Below are 14,362 nucleotides of genomic sequence, written 5' to 3' on the forward strand. Positions count from 1 at the left end.
AAAATAATTAACGCGGTACGATTCTATGTTCCAGCAATGCACGTTGAGAGAATAGAGAAAGGTAGAAATGTATTGAGCCTTCACTATTATTTATCGCGTGAGAGGAAAAATATTGAAGGAAATTTTTAATATTTTTACCAATAATATCCTTCATATTTTCGTCATCTAATAAAAACCAAGTACGCGGCGCTTTATTAAATATTTAAGGCCGGTTGAACTACAGTTTAAACTATGATTTCTTAAATCTCGGATAAATCAATAATTGCAATCCGTTGCACAGGAAATATAACCTTCAAATCCGGTAAACTTTAAACTCCTTACCCATTAGTTTTTAATCTCTCATCCTTTACAATCCCTGATAATCCTCTGAGGCGTCTGAAAAGAAGATGGCCACGGGACCTTCTAATTTAAATTAATGCCTGAAGTACCTCCAATGGGTGGTTCCTTCCCAAGATTTTCAAGTGTAAATGAAACATTCAACAGATTTAATTATTGTATTTATTATTTCCACAGTTGTAAATATCATTAAATAAATAAATAAAAAAAAAATTCTGAAATTTAAACCAGCCCTGAATTTTTATTAATCAATCACTTCTAACTGATTCATCTTTGGCTCCTAATGAAATATTACAGCTTGAAATGGAAAAAGGGTAAATTGAAATATTACCGAAGAAGATAATTGTGATAGTAATTTTTGTAAAAAGATGTGACAAAACATCTGAGCAATGTTTATAAATTATTATCCCCACTATTTCACTCAATTATGTATTAAAATTTTAAATTAGTTTCGGAGTTAAAACAAAGAAATCGATAAAATGAATTTTGACCAGTTTTTTTTTTTTTAAAATGTGTGTGCCAATTACATCTAGTTGACGGTTCATCGCGGAAGCATAGAACCACCCAGTCCTGATATGGGTAACACGGCGAAGAACCTGTTAAAACTCATCCAATTAAAATTGTTCTCATGAAAACACTACTTTCAGAAGTTTAATTGTAAAATAATTGGCATTAATCGTTTCCTCAGATGAGAACATATTAAGAAACATAAACAATTTAATGCGGCACCGTATCGTGAAGATAAATACTGCAATTAGGCCGGAAAGCACTGTTCTTCCCATCGCATACATTTAAACAATTATATAAAATAATAATCTCAGTTTGATGGTGTAAAATGTATTTTGATGGATTTAAAGAAAAAAAAAAAAGATAGCATTTGTTACATGCAATCCCCCACTTACATTATCTTAGAAAGAAACTGCAATGGGTCTGTAGAAACCTTTATGGCTATAATTGCTTGTTCTTTTGAGTGGTTAATGGAATCCTTTTTTTTTTTTAAATCTTGGAACCCCATATCACAGCCCTCGAAGAATGGTGTCGTAATTGGAGTATTAAGATAAATTCCAACAAATCCAATCAAATCACCTTTACCCTTCGTGGTAAATCTACTGACTGCCCTACAGTTTCATTTAACGATGTTACTCTTCACCCTGTCGAACAGATCCGCTACCTTGGACTACATTTGGACAAACGATTAACCTGGAATCCTCACACAAGACTGAAAAGACAGGAAACTGCACGTCGATTTCGACTATTACAGCACTTACTAGACAAACGGTCTAAACTTCCAACACATTACAAAAGACTGATCTACATGACTGTAATAAGGCCAATCTGGACATATGGAGTTGTGCTTTGGGGCTCCACTAAACCTTCGAATTCCTCTCGTATTCAATCCTTACAATCCAAAATCCTTCGTAAAATCTTCAATGCTCCTTGCTTTGTCACAAATAAAATCATACATAAAGACCTTAATGTTCCCTATGTTACCGATCTAGCCCGAACCAGATATCACTCCTTCCATTATTCTAACCACTCAAACCCCCTAGTTTCTAATCTTGCAACCTTTTCCATTCCTGACAATCCTTCGAGGCACCTGAAACGAAGATGGCCACGAGACCAGCTAAAGTAAAAAGTCATTAGAGTGCTACCAATGGGTAGTTTCTCTACACGCCTTTAACACTCCAGATCAGATTTACTAAATGCATTATAATGTATAGTTGTAAATAGCAATGAATAAATATTTTTAAAAAAAAACTCCTTCTTTTGAATTTTGCAAAAATACCAACATGGGTTAATAAATCGAAAATATGGAAATGCTAACATATGCCCGATTCTAATCCCTTTCATATATTCTAATCATGACCTTTATAATTTAGTCCCTGTCTTGAAATCCCAAGTATAACTTATGATCATTCCAACTGTTGCCTGGAAATTCCCATGTGTTGAAATTCATCAGAACTGCCCGTCGCTTTAGCTATCTAGCCTTCTGATATAATTTTGTTTAAACAGTACGTTTTTTTATATGTTTAAGTGCTAGTACTTTGTAATAAGCTTAAGTTGTCTGACTCAAAGCAATAATGTAAAGCATGTAGGTGTTATACCCTCACTCACCTTGGATAGTGTACCTTTCGGACACCTCCTCCTGCAATGTGAGGGGGTAATATAAATTTTATTTTGCTGTTTCTTATTACCTCGGTTATATAAAACACTATTATATTCATTTCAGTTCTCTATGGGTTATAGCTTCCATTTTATTACACGATAATTGTATTCTATAGAGTTGTCTGATTCAATTTCACGATTCATCATTTTCTTCAGCTTCCGATTGTGGTAAGTTTTTTTCTAATTATGAAGTTTATTCCGTGTAGTAATCGATTGTTTACTATTAACTATAATTCCTTTTTCGTGATAACTGATAATTTTTCAAGATGAAAATATCAAATGGGATCAAGAGATCATTCGATATTACAAATTTATTTGGTCCTTACATTTTTTATGTGTTTTGCACTTCTTGACTTCTTTACATTTTATTTTAGGAGATATATAAATTTAATCGATCGATTTTTCATAGCTCTCTATACTTTTTATGCGAAAAACTGAGTTAATATTTTTTTCCTGTTTTTTTAAAACCTTTGGTTTGTGAGGTTGCAAATCTTTAAGCTGAATTCACTACATCAAAACTATGTTCCACTGTTGACAAAAATTCCCACTGCACATTCCTTTTTTGAATCTTTGGTGTCTCTACTATTTTTATACCTCACTCTAATGACACTACGGATTAGCCGAAAAATAAGGAAATTTCGGAAACTTAAATTCTGTGTAGGATGTTTATAAAATTATTTGTTTTCTGGCTATTAGTGAAAAACTGAAAAAGTTCTCCAAACTGAATAAAGCGTCCAAGATAAAGGATGGGAGTCTAACTTGGACGGATCGAAAAATAACGTAATCAATTTATAAAGAATTGTACTTAGTCTTTTTTTATTGATAAGCTTTAAAAATAGTATGGGTAATCCAAAGTAAGGGGAAAAAATAAAAACCAAACAAATGGAATAAAACATCTATCATATCACAACTTATTATAAAAAAGAAAATGTAATACAGTTATTAAACAAAAAAAGCGCAATTAAGAAATATGTTACCTTAATATTTTTAGAATAAATGAAGTTCGATTTAATAATGTGTTCTTATTTTATGTTATATTGCATACCTGGCGTGCGATTCGTCCCTCCTAATAAAAACACTCAGCTACTTGCACAGACGGCATGTAACCATTTTATTCGTACAAGGGGAGTTACAATGCGACTGATTTCTATTGGAAACATGTTTTTTTTGTTTATTTATCCAAAACTGCCAATACACAGAATTTTTTTTTTTATTCTATGGATAGTTTCCAAAAATATGTGCTATGAAATATGGAATGGGTTAATGAAGAAAAATACATTCATCAAATTCGAACGGTAAAACAGAGACCGCTAGCTAGATCTTTCCCGATTTCCTAACGGCTTCACTTTCACAAAACTGTTTTTGTATATTGTATAGAGTAAACGTTCTGTGATGCACGCAATGCACCATTTTTTTTTTTAATATGGCATTAATGGTTTTAAACTTAAACAAAACTAGAGATTTTACATTTACCGATGAAAGTAGGAGTGAGGAATCGAGGGACAAAATAATTTTAATGTTAACCTTCTATACAAGGATTTTTGAATCCACAATTTCAAATTAGGATTCGAAGGTGATTAATTTACAAACTGATGGACAGTCATTTAGTCCTACAAGTGGAAATATCAAAGATATTAATTTACCTGAAAGGTAAGAGAAAAATTATTTATATCATAAAGGCAGTTTAATAAATCAGCATGAGCCTTATTAGAAAAGTGAGTCATTCACATTTGCAATACATCCGCTTTATTTAAATAATTCGAATCGGAATAATTAATAATCATTCACATGAAAAAACAAAAAGTATGTCATATTTTCAGTCATATTATTAAATTGAAGGACCCTTCTAGAATAATAAAAAGGATTTGTTAAAAACATTAAAAATGTAATTATTGGCATAGTAAATTAAGCAGCAAACAAGGAAAATTTAAATCACAAGGGGTCAGTCGTGACAAATACTTTTCATAACAGGAATTTCAAATGCATTTAAAATTCCAGCCCTGTCACTGACCAAGGAAGGAGGAAGGAAAAGTATCTGAATTAATGAGTTCGCGCGCCATCTCTTAGATGTTGAGATAAGTCATAAAACAATTTAAAATTTTAATATAAGCAATTACATATATATATACTCATAATAAACTAAGGTAGTTTGTGTCATTTCATTAAAATTTGCTTAGTGTAATTTTTTTAATATTAATGTAAAGATTGTAGTCTGTATACATTACTGATTTTGTTATATATTGCTAAATCTAAATTTCTAATTACTAAAGAATTTGTTTAGTAGCAGAAGATGTTTACAGTCAATTAAAAGATTAGATGTTTGTGTCATTTCATTAAAATTTGCTTAGTGTAATTTTGTTAATATTAATGTAAAGATTGTAGTCTGTATACATTATTGATTTTGTTATATATTGCTAAATCTAAATTTCTAATTATTAAAGAATTTGTTTAGTAGCAGATGTTTACAGTCAATTAAAAGATTACCCTAGGCGAAAAAAACACTTATATTTCAAAATAAAATTTATTGTACTTTAAACCATATAGAACCTGAGCTAAATAATGCAATTTATTTTAAAAATAAAGTGATAAATTATTCTCTATTTCATTTATCAGTAAGACATGACAACAGAATTCCCATTTTTAGAAATGCTTGCTGGTAAAATAAGCTTCAAGTCATTGTCTGTTCCAGAATAAGGTTAGGTTTCCTTCCAGCTTTGTAAAACAATTGTGTATGAAATTCTGTCTTCTCAAAATAACAGTGTTTTCAGCAAAGATAATTACATTTTACATTTCACATTTTAATTTTTTTAGATTACTCAAATACGCTATTATTAATTTAAAAAAATTAAAATAGCCACATAACAAAGAAATTAACATTTAAAAATAATTAAATTTCAAATTGACTGAAAATAATATGACTAAATAAAAATATTTAAGTGGTAATATCTAATTATCCGTTACAGATCAATAATAAATTCATTATTATTTCTAAATAATTTAAAGATATCTAAAAATTGCCATTTTAGACCAAAAAAATGTATAAATTGAGATACTAAAAACCATTTTTTTGAGTTACATCCTGGAATATACACATAAATGATTTGGGAAAATACAACATTATACAAAAATGATTAGAACACACAAAGAATAATAATTAAAATAAGAATAAATAAAATTAGGCTTATATTCGAAAAAAAATATTTCTTGAGATGGGAAGAACAAGTATAAATTTTGCTTCTACCAAAAATACAACAATATAGTGAAAGTAAAACCATTATGCAATCGGGAAACATCGGGTGGTTTCGGCTTTTCCCGGTAGAATTGGATGAGTCTTTATTTTTTCGTTTTTGAGCAATGTTTTCACAACAGACCATTTAGTGAGACTAGTTTTTTCTCAAAAGATTTATTTCTTTCAAAAATCCGAAAATTTTCATGATCACAATACTTTCCCTAAATATATGTTCCATAAATAAATTTGTGAAAGTAAAATTTCTGGTACTAGTGTTGAAAATAAGCTTCAGAGGTTTCTAAACGCGCTTACACAGAATGGTACAAGGTAGTATTGACTTGACCTCCAATGAAAAGAATTGGTTAGGGGATTCGTTCATCTTTTTGAGCGAGCGAAGCAAGCAGAAGTAGATTGTTGTGGTCCGATTAAAGTAATTATAGTGTGAGTGGATATTTTGAATTTCCCGCTGAAGCTGCTTTAGTATACTAGTATTAAAATTCATTTAAAAATTACAAATATAACATTTTTATTATTAGTTTTTTCATATAAATATATTTAAATATATACTGTAATGGTTACCTACACCAGGTGACCCAATACACAGATTCACTCCTCTCTCTAACCACTACAATTTTTTATTTTTGGAATTTTCGTTGTAACATAACAGTGGTATGCAGTCAATCTTTTGTTGATTTTCAAACCTCCTCTAGTAGTCATCATATAATACATAGAAAAAGTGCCGAATATGAATTCGTCTTAACATCTTATTATTATAATAATCTGTACAATAGATAATTAACAAACCTGTACCGCTACAAATCATGACGGATCAGAGATGCAGTACTTTGTTAAGAAGTATTGTTAGCAGACCGACGGTCGTGCAAGGTGATTTGGTCAGAATTTCGCTTGACCGCCAGATTTTTCCCCAACCTTACCCACTCGATAAAGCTGGGTGAACCCCATATCTATAGCTCCCGAACTAACAGGGTTGACTCATGGCTAAAGAAACAGAATAAATAATCATCTGTCACAGCCGGGCCCTGGGAGTAGACCTCGTTCCCCAAAATCTGTACAAAGAAATAAGAAAACAAGACCAAAAAAAACTGAAAAACAATCTCCTCCGCCTTCGGATATTATGACTTAAACTTTTTTGTTAATTTATTAGTCATATTATTGTATTAATTACATTAATTTTAATAGGAAACATTTCAAGGATAACATGAATTAGTAAATACGTCCGCGTGTGATCAAACTTCAGGTTTTCTTTTTGTTTTATGTTTCACTTTACAACAGTTATTGCCTCTATTACGTAGTTTACATCTTCAATGTAATCAAAGTTAACTATTGCCTGTAGAGGATAGAAATAGAATTAAGTAGAATACTATACACACACATATATATTTTGTATCCTTTAGTTTTAATGCTCCTTATTTTTTTTTATTTTTAGATATTGCATATTTTACATATTGTGAATATTATTATTGTATGTTGTATAATATTATAATTATCATATATTTTATTAAATTTAATATTGTATTCTTATTTTTAATCAAGTTCAGTCACTATAACGAATTCTTTAACTCATTATTATTAATTGTAAATTCGTATCATTATCATTTACTTCATAAGTTCTTTTAATTATTTTTGTTTTATTTTACTTTTTTTTCATATTGGTATTTTGTATTTTGTTAATTGAATTATTAGTTTTATCAGTAGAAATTAATTAATATTTGAAGAAGAATGACCAGAAATTAATTCATTATTTGTAACCCAGTATTACGCCGAGCTGAAGTGGCTCCGATGCCAGTATTTCCTAGCTTCCTTTCTATTCCAAGTAATTAGTACTCAACGCCCCTCCTATATCCTAGAAAACCTGCAATTCGAATTCTAAATCCAATCCCGTCCTACCAGATCCCGTTTATCTGACATCTATCCTCCACCTCACCGAAATGCTGCCTTTGATAAATCATTTTTATCCAAGCTGCATATCTCTGGAACTCTATTCCCATTAAATAATTCTTCCTCTATTCTCCCTATTTTCCTCTAATTCCCTCTAACATAAGTCATGTACCAACCCTTCCCCCGTTTAAAATATTAATATTTAATTACCTTTTACTTCACCGACCTAATCATTATATTATAATAGTACCTACCTTTTTGTTTTGTTTTTATGTATTTAGTCAGCAAGTTTTTTATTATTTATTTATTTTTTATTTATGTATCTAAAATTATTTATATATAATTTTAATATCAATTATAATTGTGCCACATTACTTTTGGCCAATATATGTTGTAAAATTAAAATTACCTTATAATTGTTGTAAAGGGACCTGGTCCCAGAATAATAACTATTTTTCATTTCATTTTATTTTCATATTGTACTGTTCCAGCTTGTAAATCGTAGCAGCCTAATAATCAAAACTGAAACTCATATTTAATTTATGTCTATCATTAATTTATTTTGGCACCGACCGATAGATGTTTTCATCTGGTCAGACTATATTGGATGTATAACGTAATAGATAAATAAATAAAAAAAATACTTCCCTTTTTAAACGATTTTATTTAATTTTATTATATCGTATGCTGATAATCGCATTTAAGTTTACTTCCGTATTGTAGTTTTAGTATGATAAAGCTAAATTCTGCATAAATACGAAAACTCGATGACAATGCAACGTTATGGTGTCACTGAGACAGCCTAAGGATGAGTCAGAACGAATCGGCTGAACTTGAGGGACCTTAGCACACACGTTTCTTAATACCTTGCTAACGATTTCTTAGTGTTAGCTAATGCTTATAGATGGAAATATACGTCGGTAAATTACGTTCGTATTATCAACATATTAATAATATTATTAATTAAGAATTATAATAATATTGCTAATCTTTGACGTTTAAATCTTATAATATAATCATAATATAGTGTAAAATTACTATTTTTAGTTATTTTATTTCGCAGAGTGTACGTATTTAAATATGAAATCATTATTCTTAAAAAAAATAATTAAATAAATTTTTTTAAATTATTTGTTTTATTAATCTAATCATTTATCTCTGAGGTTTGAAGGTATGAATTTATTTTCTTACTTACAACTTAATATTAGGGATTGTATAAAAAAATTATTCGTTATGCTAAAAATAAGATAGAGACAAAAAAATATTTTGTATTTAACAACTTTGAAAAACTGGATTGATATCACCCAAAATATCAAGATTCTGGAATGCTGATCCAATAAATAAAGACGCACTGCCATGATTGAAAAATTTGCATATGATCCAGAAAAAAAAACATAATTAAAGAACAAGAATTTAAAAAAAACATAAAATTTTCGTGTGCTCTTGATTTTATGTCCACAATTTTATTATGAGTCAAACAAATGTCAACCTGTTCTCAACTTCAAGGGCATGTTTTATAACCTACGATCCCAAACCTTCCAATATTTTATTACATAGATTTTTTTTGATTTTTTATCGGTTAAGAAATGTAAAATTTTCGGAGAAGGTAAATTTATATTATTAAAACACATCAAGCCAACTAACCATATCGGAAAAACATACCCACACAATGTGTAGTTCATAGTTTATAATTTTTTTCATGTATCTATCACTAATTTTTTATTAATAGACTTTTAGAAATTGCTGCAATACAACAGAACCCCGTTTATCCGTTTAGATCCGGGCTGAAATATGTCCGATTAAGCGGGAGAACTGATTAAAAGATTAATTTATCTCATGTATTAGGTAATAATTAATATGCAATACAAAAAATAAAACATAGGTGATAAGAAATCAGCAAAGTCATTTATTTTGTATTGGTTTAACAAAACCTAATTTTTTTATTTTTACCCACGGTTAATCCGGAGAGCCGGTTAAGCGGAAGCCGGTTTAGCGAGGGCGGTTAAACTAGGAATTTACTGTACTTAGGTCGAGATCAGCACAATTTGAATCACCGAAACAAGCTGAGTACAATTTCCTGGAAGATAACAACCAGAAATAATTGAGCTGATGCCTGCTCATCATTTTTTTGCTAACCAGATTTTAAAGAAATCTAATATAGAAATTTTATTAAAATTTAAATAAAATAAAAAAATATATATGTAACTTACAATACTAACAGATAAATAAAACTAGTATTTTATGACGCCAATATAAGTTTTCGGTCCAGCTAAATAAGAAATTAAAAGTCTTTTTAATTCCTCCCACAATTTGGATGAAAATATCTAAAAAAAAATTTTTTTTTTGTTTTTGTTTTTAAGGAGGTAGTATTATTTAATTTAAAGTACTTCATAACATTTGATTAAGTTATAAATAATATTGAAGTTAGTTACATCTAACGTTTTTCTTACATTGCCTATGCGTGGTATAGCACTAAAAAAAAAATCCAAAAAATAAGATTGGCTATTTTATTAATAAGACAATTTTCTCACAATTGTTGGTAACACGGCACAAAACTCTTGACTTTTCTTTTATGTTTAATTCCCAACTTATTCCTTGTTTTCGGTAGGAGATGACAGGTTTTCGTTGAAACAGGATTACAAAGAGCACGAAAAATCCATTAACATAGCTATTTCATCTAGATTTATTTTACAAAGTTACAATTATTGTAATTTGTTTTGATCTTTTAATTATTATTATTATTTTTACGTTATTAATTTTAATTTCTCCCCAATATACAATTAAATTATAAATAATAAAATTAGTTACCGCCGGCGTTATAATAAATTTACTTATACATAACTTTCAACCAAAAAAGAAAAGAAAATCGAGTAGTTTAGGAACAACAGGATTTTTCAAATTGTTGGTAAAAAGAAAGAAAACTCTCCTATTATATTTGATACCAAAATCTAGTGCTTATGCTAGTTTTTCGATGAGATATGAGAGGTTTTCGTCAAAACAACAACAATAAAAAGAGTGAAAAATCATTAAAATATGTTGTATAGATTTCGCCAAACAGTTGAGATTGTTTTAATCCAAAAGTATTCAATTTTATTCATTTTAATGAATTCTATTATAATTCTGTTGTTCACAGAAAAATAATAATAAGAAAAAAATTTCTATGCAATGAAATTAATTTAAATTCACTGTCTTTGATTTTTTCCTACAACTCAACTGAAAATTAAAATTATTAAATTTTAAGAAAAATTTTTTAATGATAAAATATTCGCTTTTCAACTTTGATTATAGTTTACAAACCAAACCGTATTTATAAACTTTTAATATGAAACTCCATAAAAAAGTTACTGGGTAGTTAAACCGACCATAAAAGATATATATTGAACCCTCCCTATTCAAAATGTTTTAAACCTTTATATCGAGTTTATTTGAAAGACTTTTTAAGAAAATACTATTTTTCACTTTCTGGTTTGTCCAGATTTATTTTGATATTAGTAGTACATAATATAAGCATTCATAATGTAAATAAAATATTCTATATATACATAATAAAAAAAAATACTAGTAGTAATCTCTGGAAGTTTCCGAATGAATTCACTCATTAAAAACATGTGGAAAAACAAGAAAGGAAACCCGGCTACCGGTAACTTCCGAGAAGAAATCGATTAATCAGTTCACATCGATTGCGAACAAATATTAGTATAAGTAGGTAGTTGGTATATCATATTAATTTAGCAGTATGTGTTAAATGTATTAATCAATTTTATATAGGCGTTTATTCAGTATTTAAGAGTTTTTGATTATTCAGACTTATTTTTAATATTGATAACACCTCATGGACCTAGAAAATATCAATCCCTCAATAGCGAATCCACGTATTATGTGAACCTATGCAACGATGATGAGCTGGAAGCATTAGATAGGCTAATATAGTAGTTACAAGTTTGCTACTTACTTGCTTAAGATCTCCTGTAACTTCGCAACAATACTGAAGGATCGAACTGTACCACTGTGTATACAACGAGCTGGAGCATTGGACTGGACATAGCATCCCTTCTTCAGCGATCCCCACCACAGCGTTGAAGTCTTCGGTAGTGTCCGGTGTACGGTAGGTGGAGTCTGCAAAAGAAGAATTCACATTAATTTCTGATATGCTCTACAGCAATCTTTTTATATTATTGTTTATTATATTAAATTTTAAAAAATGGTCCTGGTTTCGTCCTTCTTCAACCAGTGAAATTCTGTAAATTATCATATGTTTAAATATTATTTCTAAAATAATGTACTTACACTATTGCAAAATTATTAATTAGTATGAATTTCAATTTAATAAATAAATTATTTATACTATAAAAATAAAAACTACTTTTCATCGATTTTAGATAAATAATTTAGAAAAATAAAAATACACATTTTAAAAAAATTACCTTCTTCAGCAATTCAATGTATAGAAATGAGTCCAAAAATATTTCCGAGTCTTTAATTGACTATAACTCACTCTATTTTAAAAGGATTTTTTAAAAAGCATCGATGGTAAGATTATAAGAGTCGAGAAGAGCGTAATTTCAATGCACCTGATACTAGAAAAATAATAATTTGAATGTAAAAAAAATAAATAATGATAAAAAAAACAACAAGTTTTGTTAAGTACTTCCTCAAGTAGTCGAAAAATCGAAATACACATAATTTTTTATTATTATTTAAGAGAAAAATGATTAAAATTATTGAAAATTTTTTTTTTCTGGAATAGCAAGTATCTTATTTTAGCAAATATTGACTTTTAATAGTATTTTTAATTTAACTCGTCCATTGAGGACAACCGAAAATGTCAATTCATTTCATGGAACCTCCAAAAAATAAATATTCACTGACCCAGATAGAATTCAAACCCATAGCGTTCTGAACAAACTCATTGTAGTTTAAAAGGATTTATGAAAAAAACATTGATTTTCATAGGAGACATAACTATTATATGAGTACCTCTGCTCTTAAAATAATGAATCGGTATAGGATAAAACCTTTTTGAGCGTTATATTACCTCCTTATACAGAATATAAAAAAAAAATTGAATGTAAAAAAGTAAATAATAATAAAGAAGAGAGAATATTTTTTATTCTTTTTTAAAAAATAATGGTTAAACTACTATATAACAAACAACAATGAATTCTATTTTACAAAATATTAGTACTATAGTATTAGAAAATGGGAGCTTAATCTGGTTCATAAGGTATTTTCCTTACTCTCGTGGACTAAAAATTAATAATAAAATATTATAACCACTTAAAAAAAAAACCAACAACTACAATTTGCCATAAGGCAATCCAAGGCAGTAAGTAGTATGCTAGTATACACTTGTCAATTGTATTATGCATTTGTAGTATGTATTGTATAAATTTAATAATAAAGGAGGTTACGAAAAAAAAACAACCACAACCACAAGGTAATACATAAAATACATGATACATATTTAGTGCCTTGTGGTTAACCTTGTGTTGTGGTTGTTTTTTTTTGTATCACCCTGACGAAATAAGTAATTGAGGGAGAGGGAGCAAGTGTTTCGACCACAACTCACCAGAGCGCTGCACCTTGAGCCTCACCGAAGCTCTCAAATTTACATATCACTTTATTTTGTAAAGACATATTGTCATTTTTATATATACCAAAAAAAAAAAAAAAAAACGAATAGTTTTATGTTCCTCATCCTTCCCAGGCCTCGTCCTAATACTGGAGGCATACACTCTATTTGTGATAGAGAAGTTCATTGCCAATCAATTCTCACACGAGTTATTTTAATGTGCGCATACCTAAGATGATGGCCTATCTCTTCTCCATCTCTCCAGCATTCTTAGTCTGTCCGCTTCATCTTGGCAACTAAGATTGTAACCTAAACCTAAATGGTTACACTGGTCCGTCCGCTTCATCTGGGCAGCTGTTACTCTACCTCAGACTCTCTCTTACCTAGACCTCCTCTACCTGCGTCAGTGTCCAGGGCTCATGTTCTGGCACGGCCGTTCGTAACTTATAATGAATACACCTTGTCTGAGGGCCTTCTGTAAAGAGATATCAGGCTGGAGAAACCGCCTAAGACTAGCCAACCCCGACAAATACGTACATATAGGTAGGCATATGTATATCTGGTAGTTTGTAATTCCTTATACCAGATATACATATGCCTACCTATATGTATGTATGTATTCAATTACTTATTTCGTCTGAAGGTACAAAAAAAAAACAACCACAACATAAGGTTAACAACAAGGCACTAAATATGTATTATGTATTTTTTAAATATATTGATTACTTTTTATTATTCTTTGTATTATATTTGATACCTCTTTTATAGTTATTAATTTTATATTTATTACTTTTAGCTTAATATGCTCAATTATTTTATTTTAATATTTTTAGGCATATGTTACAGTGTTTTTTTAAAAAATATTAATAGATTTGAAATGCGGACGACAATGTTGGGGATTTATGTATGTATTCAGTTACTAATTTCGTCAGGAGGGTACGAAAAAAAAAACTACAATATAAGGTTAACCACAAGGTACTAAATATGTATTATGTATTTTTATAATAAATATATTTACTACTTTAATATTTTTATTACTTTTTATTATTCTTTGTATTATATTTGATACCTCTTTTATAGTTATTGATTTTATACTTATTACTTTTAGCTTAATATACTTATTTATTTTATTTTAATGTTTGTATGAATGTGTTAGTGTT

At 29.1% G+C, this 14,362-nt stretch overlaps 1 protein-coding gene across 4 annotated transcripts in view; it reads right to left on the reverse strand.

Moving 5' to 3' along the window:
• The window catches only part of LOC106684134 (ABC transporter G family member 23), a 230,167-nt gene extending 218,456 nt beyond the window's left edge, over positions 1 to 11,711 (reverse strand). For all 4 annotated transcript variants that reach the window (XM_067049798.1, XM_014426032.3, XM_067049799.1 and 1 more), the window contains exon 1: positions 11,583 to 11,711. The gene's annotated coding sequence lies outside the window, so the exon portion shown is untranslated. The remainder of the gene's footprint in view (positions 1 to 11,582) is intronic.
• Positions 11,712 to 14,362: the final 2,651 nt, after the last annotated feature.

Source organism: Halyomorpha halys, unplaced genomic scaffold (genome assembly GCF_000696795.3).
Source record: "Halyomorpha halys isolate HHAL.00 unplaced genomic scaffold, Hhal_1.1 Scaffold547.1, whole genome shotgun sequence".
Lineage (NCBI taxonomy): Eukaryota > Metazoa > Arthropoda > Insecta > Hemiptera > Pentatomidae > Halyomorpha > Halyomorpha halys.